Raw genomic sequence first — 7,885 nt, forward strand, 5'->3', positions numbered from 1 at the left:
AGCTGTAACAAGCTGAATTGATAGAAAATGTTAGTCATCTGTGTCCCACTCTCTCCAACTCTGCCCACCCGAGGTCACCAATGAGAACAGTGTGGTGTGTTTTCTTCCACCATATTCTCCACGCTCATGTAGATCCTGCTTATAGCCATAATATCACCTAATGGCTCACCAGGCATCCTCATCACTTTCATGAATTATTTCAGCATGTGCTCCCAACAGGTTTGTGAGGCAGATGTTTTTTTTTTTCATAAATTTATTTATTTGCTGCATTGGTTTTTCATTGCTGTGTGGGCTTTCTCTATTTGGGGAGAGCTGGGGCTACTCTTCATTGCGGTGCACGGGCTTCTCATTGTGGTGGCTTCTCTTGTTGCAGAGCACAGTCGCTAGGAGCGCGGGCTTAGTAGTTGTGGTGCACGGGCTTAGCTGCTCCGCGGCATGTGGGATCTTCCTGGACCAGGGATTGAACCCATGTCCCCTGCATTGGCAGGCAGATTCTTAACCACTTCGCCACTGGGGAAGTCCCTGGCAGAGGTTATTATTAACGCTGCCTTTTTATAGTCAGGGCCCAGAAGGGTTATTACATTCAGGGAGAACATGGTGATGCCAGGGTTTCGCTACAAGCTTCCTGACTCCATGGATTAAGTTCTAAACCACATTCTGCTTCCTACAAACATATATAAGGACATATTTTTTTTTTTTAAATCAAATCAAATCAAAGTCATAGCATCGATTTGCCTTTTGTCACCTAATATTTCATAGGCATCTCTCCAGGTCAATACGTCTATGTAATTTTAATCTACCTTTCATGATAGTTGCATAATATTTCTTGGAATAGGTTTAGCATTTTGACATAATTTCATTTTGGGGACTTTTCTGTCCGTCTCCACCCCCCCACCCCCCCACTGCTGCACAGAATATTATCAGACATACAGCCTTACACATTAGAGTGTTTATAAATTATAAATATAGCCTTTCTGGGTTGAAGGTTATACGTATTTAATAGATATTACCAGATTGTTTTCCCCAAAAGACTGTTAACAGTTCATATTTCCAGTACTAAATTAATGGGTATAAAGTGATATCTATTTGGAGCTTCAATTGGCAATTTTATGACCACTCAGAAGATTGAGTATTTTCCTGTTTGCTGCCCACTTGGAATTTTTGGCAATTGCCTGTTAATCTCCATTGCCCATTGAAAACAAAAGTGACTTGTTTGCCTTTTTGTTATCAATTTGCAAAGCGAAGAAAATAATCCCATTACTGGGATTGTTGAGTTGTTGGGTATGTATATTTTGTGTCTCAGTTCTTTTTAAAAGCATTAAAGAATAAGATACATATAGAAAAGGGTCCAAATGCACTTTTTATAGAGTTAGTACAGTTAATAGAATAGAATTTATAAAGTTAATAGAATTAATAGTGGAGAGCTCTATTGATTTGCACACCATGAATATACCATGTAACAAACATCCTGGTCAGGAAAAAGTTACATTTTATATCTTCATAGATATTGCCTAATACCATTCCAAAACAAGGTTTTATTTTCCCCAGCAATGTGATCAGTCCAAGGAATTGTATCTCATTATTGTTTTACTTGCATTTCTTCAACATTAGATAGGTTATCATCTTTTTACATATTAATGGATGTTTGCATCCATCTTCTGGGAACTGTCTGGTTATCTCTTTAATCATTTTCCTGTTGGGTTGTTTTATATGAGGGTATTAACCCTATGTCTGTCAAATGTGCTGCAAACCTTTTCATCCAGTCTATTAAAAATTTAAAAAATGGTTTCTTTGTTTTCCATCTTGCCTTAAGAAGATCTTTCCAAAACCAAGATTATAAAGCTTTTTCTACTAAAAAATGTGATTGTGTGTTTTACTTTTAGACCTTTACCTCAGCTAGAATTTTTATAATTTTATAATAATTGCACATGGTGTGAGGTAGGGGTCTAGCTTGGTTTCCAAATGGTTACTCATTTGTCCCAGCATCATTTATTAAATAGACCTATTTTACATTTCAGCCCTGCCACATATTATCTGGATAAACTTGGGCAACTGGGCAGCATTTGAAATAGCTGACCACTTCCTTCTTCTAGAAATGCTCACTTCCCTTAGCTTTTGTGTCATAAGACTTGATTTTCCTTCTACTTCTCTGGCTGGTCTTTTGTTCTCTTTTTCAGACTCATCGTTCCCTTCTTGACCATTACACTTTTTATGCCTGGTGATCTTATCCAGATAATGGCTTCAGCTGCCACCAAAACACAGGTGATTTCCAGATTTTTATGCCCAACCGGGAGCTCTCAGCTGAATTCTGGATCTGTGTATCCACCTGCTTTTTGGGATGTCCCGCAGGCACCTCAAATGCAAGATTTCCAAAATGATTTACTCATCCAAAACTGACCTATTCCAGGAGTCCCTGTGTAAGGGAATGATGTGATCATCTTCCAGTTACAAAAGCCATAAATCTGAGCACCATCCTTGACCATCTCCTACTCTTTCCCCAAAACAATGCCCAGCATATAGCAGGTACTCAATAGATAGTTACTGAATGATTGAACGACTATCTGATCCATCCTCACATCATGATGCTGCTTTATCCTAATTATCTTATAAATCAGAATACTCCTGTCTATTTCCACTCTCTCCACCTTGATTCAGTCTATCTTCTCGCACCTGGATTTTGCTGCCACCTCCTCAGTGATCTCCCATCATGCACTCTGCCTCCTTTGAGGCTCAGGCTCAGATCAAAAAGCCAGTCACATTTTTTCTGTGGCTTCTCGTGACTCTTAGGATGAAACCCAAGCTCCTCACTATGGCCAACAGAATGGGCTGCTTGCACTTCAGCCTCACCTTACTCAAGGCTAAGCCCCTCCTCCCCAGTCCCCCAGCCACCCTGCCCTTTTTGCTGCCCTTGAAGAAATTTTGACTACCTTGCCCCCAGGATACTCTGTACAAAGAAGAATCTTAAGAAATTCAGCAATGTTGTACCTCAGCTTTAAGATGACAAAACACTCAGCTAACCTTGTATAAAAAGACGGGAATATTTACACATCAGATTCCTTAACAGTACTAAGAATGCAATCATCAGCCAGGTGGGGTGAAATCTTCTCTTGTTAGAATTTTATTTATTCTGTATCTTGTCAGCTTAAAATTGAGACATGCCCTCGTGAACATTTACAGCAACAGATAAAAATGGGTAATTGTTATATTGCCTTGAATCCTGAGACTGTATTACTTGAGTGTTTTTTGAGAGGAGGAAATCAGATTTATTCACTATGTTCCAGGGAGTTGATTTTTTAAAATATTTAACTCATCAACTGCCTTTGATTTTTTAAATAAATGTATTTATTTATTTATTGGCTGCATTGGGTCTTCATTGCTGCACACGGGCTTTCTCTAGTTGCGGTGAATGGGGGTTACTCTTCATTGTGGTGGCTTCTCTTGTGACGGAGCACGGGCCCTAGGCACATGGGTTTCAGTAGTTGCAGCACACAGGCTCAATAGTTGTAGCGCACAGACTTAGTTGCTCCACGGCATGTGTGTTCTCCCTGGAGCAAGGGCTCGAGCCCACGTCCCCTGCATTGGCAGGCAGATTCTTAACCACTGCGCAACCAAGGAAGTCCCTGTTTGATTTTTAAAATAATTAATGCAGCCAGTATAAAAACCCCTTCAGATTATCTCGCAGTTAGCAAAAAATACTTGTTTTCTTTTTTGTAGCAACAATGATAGAAGTCAAATTAAATGGTGATTAGAGCAAGGACAAGTTTAAAACACAAAGCAGAATCTTCATATTTCCTCCAATGTTCCAAAGCCTGAACTGCTCCATGCTTGCCCCATCCTAACTGTCACTTACTCTTCCCTCGGTGTCATCTTCTCAGAGTGACGCCTCCTTCCTGATGTCTTGGACTAAGACAAATCTTGCTGTTTGCCTTCCCCACACTATTTCCATTTCTGTATTTGTCACAGCTGTAGTTATAAACTCACCTATGTAATTCTTTCATTATTCTCTGTTTCTCCTTAGCGTGAGGTCTCTAAGTAGAGTCACAATATAATTTACTGTCCAACCCGTGTTGCCTAAGGGTGAAAGAGGGACATATTAATAATTATATTGGGTGAATGCGCAAACAGGAGACTGTCCCAAATGTTCCAGGATGTATAATTGCCCCATTTAAAGATAAAAAAAAGGAGGGCTATCACTCTTTTCCTCTCACCCACCATTATATCCTAAGTTTCAAGCACATAGTTGGCAATAAATACATGTGAATGTCACGTATTGAGCCATCCTCAGTTTCTCCATCTGTGAAATGAACTTAACGACAGTCCCTGCCTCTTAGGGCTGTTCTAGACACTGGGGCTGCCCCTCACATGACAGTTAATGGACAAGAGTACAGATGGAGGCCTACGTACCTTATTACTAAAGATTTAAAAATTATACATCAAGTGAACAGCTGCTAAACAAAATATGATCTACCCTCTTCACCAAGACATCTTCAAAAGACAAAATAGAATGATATGTGCAGGGAATTCCCTGGTGGTCCAGTGGCTAGGGCTATGTGCGCTCACTGCTGAGGGCCCTGGTTGGATCCCTGGTTGGGGAACTAAAATCCTACAAGCCACGCGGTGCGGCCAAAAAAAAAAAAAAAAAAAGAATGATATGTGCAAAGCAACAGTCCACACCAAATGACTTTGGACGGGCAATTTCAAACTGGATTTCCTTTTCTGCCAAAGTCCATGGTTCACTCTGGGGAGCTGGGGTGGGAGGAAGGGTGCAGCTGTCTCCCACATGTGTTGGATCACGAGGGTATCCTCCGTCACTCTTCCAGTAATTTGGCATGCCCATGTGATAAACACCCGTTTTTAGTTCCTTTTTATTGGGGGACTGCTCTCCTTTCACTCCTCCCTCATCCCCATCCAGGACTTCCTACAGGTGTTTCCTCCCCTTACCTGGGCTAACTCAACCAACTTCTGTTCACAGGTGCTCCCAGCCCCCATCCTACAGGCAGTGCTCTCTGAGGAACTGGAGGCTGGAAGACCACATTGCAATTTAGAATTCTCTGATACCTCGGAATTCTGCCCAGGAACATGGAGATGTCCACAGAGGATGCCCCTGGCTCCTAACTGGAAGCCCATCCCTCTTCTTTTCTAAATGTCCTTCCCCCATCCCACCATGAGGTCCACCTGTGCACCCTATCAGTTTGCCCCTGCTCTGTCTACAGCCCCAGAGACAGGGCGGTCCCTTGGGTTTAGAGGTGCACTCCTGATCCCCTTGCATCACTAACTCAGGGAAGAGGCCCTTGAAAGTTTTAGGAAAAGGCTAAGGGCTACTTGTTCAACAAACTCTGGGGCCTCAAGGTCCCAGACCATGTCCAGATGTGGGGACTCAGGCATATCTTGCTCCTGGGGATGCCTTGCCCTGTAGAGAGAGACTCAAGCCTGAATCTGAGGGCAAAACTGATGTTAATTCCAGTCTGTATGATTTACTAAGCACCTACTGTGCGTCCCACCTAATTTGTAGGTGCTGGGAATTCAGCCGTGAGCAAAGCTGACGTTCCAGCACCCATGTTCTAGTGGGGAAGACAGGCAGTAAATAAAGAAACGAATAACTATATCTGAAAAACCAGATGCACTATATTTCACTTGGATGATGCGGCTAGCGTGGCGTCTGGCAAGTAACAGGTGCCCAGGAGGGAGCACCATCATCATCTCTGACCTTGGAATTGATCCTGGCGCTGGGGAAAAGATGCAGCATCCTTCTCCGCGGTACCCTCCTTTCGCCGCCAGAGGGCGCGCCATCCCCGTTTGTCCAAAGGCGTCTCGGGGCGCTTTCTTCTGTAGAGTCGCAGGTGGGTCTCTTAGGCTCGCAGGGGTCCCGTTCCGTGATTTTCCTGGGCGGGGCCTTCCTCTCCCATGGCATAATTGCTCACCTTCCCTTTTCTGCCCCAGTCGGCCAATGGCGCACCACACAGTCGTCTCTCTTGTGTGGTGGGGAGGTGAAATGTAAGCAACTAGAGTGCAACTCTGGGTAATATGGGACGGGCAACGGTGGGACAAGGTCCTTTTGACAGGTCCCTGTCATTCTCTGTTTATTCACTTCCTCATTTTCTGGCCCAAGATGTTTCAGGCCCATCTTGTGCTTTCCCTAACCGCAGCGCCAAGATCAGGCATTTCTCCAAGGAGCCTTGTTCCTTTGAGTGGGGAAAGATATTTTATTTTATTTTATTTTTTTAATTTATGCTTTGGCTGCGTTGTCTTCGTTGCTGCGTTTGGGCTTTCTTTAGTTGTGGTGAACAAGGGCTACTCTTCGTTGTGGTGCACAGGCTTTTCATTGCGGTGGCTTCTCTTATTGTGGAGCACCGGGCTCTAGGTGTGCAGGCTTCGGTAGTTGTGGCACATGGTCTCAGCAGTTGTGGCTCACGGGCTTAGATGCTCCGTGGCATGTGGGTCTTCCTGGACCAGGGGTCAAACCTATGTCCCCTGCATTGGCAGGCTAATTCTTAACCACTGCGCCACCAGGGAAGTTGGGGAAAGTGTTACCATGTAGAGCTAAATCGGACTCCATGTTGGATCTGTTTCTTTGACTTTAATCTTTGCTTTTCACCACTTTAATCATACACAATAGCCTGCCTCAGGGAACCCTACCCACCTGTGAAATTGACACATCCCCTCTCCAGAGGCTAGTCATCCCAGGAGATGTTTTGCAAGACTGATAACCCTTTTTTACTTTACTTCCCAGCCCCTCCCTCTCTGATTCTATAAAACAAACTGGCATCCAGAGCCCAATAAGATGGTTTTTTAGGAGACATTAGTCTGCCATCTTCTCAGTTTGCTGGCTTTCTGAATAAAGTCGTATTCCTTGCCTTAACACCTTGTCTTTGATTCATTGGCCTGTCGTGAAGTGAACAGGTGAGCTTGGACTTGGTAACAAATTTGGCTTAGCCAGCCAGGAGCCTTGCTGCTCATGGCTAGCTGGCCCTTGTCAGGGAATATTGGGCAAGGCCCTAGTAGCTCTCAGGACCATTTGTCCTGAGGATCTTCCCTTCAAAATTCCCTGAAGTGGCACCGGCTACCACAGTGCTTGGCAGCTGAAGCAAGGAACTGACCAGCTTCTGTGTGTTCATGGACTCAATTTTGTAGGGTAAGTCTACCCAATTCAGTAACTGGTTCATTTGTCTTGGTGATGCCTTGGTTCGGTTTTGTGTATCCTTCTGTGTTACGAGTCAACAGACTCGATTTGATTCTGGGACTTCGGTCCCATGTGCGGAAATTTGGTTCCATCTGGGGAATTTCGGTTCCATCTGGGGGACTTCGGTCCCGTCTAGGGGACTTCAGTTCCATCTGAGGAACTTCGGTCCCATCTGGGGGACTTTGGTCCCATCTGGGGATACGAGTCGACAGACTTGATCCAATTCTGGAGGGTAAGTCGCTCCAGCGTGCATGCCGGGAACATATTCCCCCTCAATCTGGGTTTTTCCTTTATGGGACAAGCAAATCTGGTTGGGGTACCCTGCTGGAGGGGTGAATTGTTGTTGGACGCTACCTGATTCTGGGAGCCAGCTCGCTGGGAACTAGTTCGCTGGGTTTTGTCTTGGTTCTATGTGCATCGATGCTAGAATTTGTTTAGGCTTTTAGTGTTGGAATTTGTTTGCATCTTTTGTGTTTTGGTGTTATCGTACTTATAAAAATCGGAAATACTCCATCAATCCCAAAGGAGAGCCCTTTGGAGTGTATATTAGATAAATGGGCAAAGCATAGCCGTGAGCCTATGAACTAAGAAAGGCATGATATACTCTTGTAATCAGATGTGGACCCAATATATGCTAGGATCAGAAGAACAATTGCTGCTGAATAGCTCACTCAATTATTATACCATCTAGCCGTTAGAAGTGTT

The sequence above is a fragment of the Hippopotamus amphibius genome, chromosome 16, assembly GCF_030028045.1.
Source record: "Hippopotamus amphibius kiboko isolate mHipAmp2 chromosome 16, mHipAmp2.hap2, whole genome shotgun sequence".
NCBI classification, from domain to species: domain Eukaryota; kingdom Metazoa; phylum Chordata; class Mammalia; order Artiodactyla; family Hippopotamidae; genus Hippopotamus; species Hippopotamus amphibius.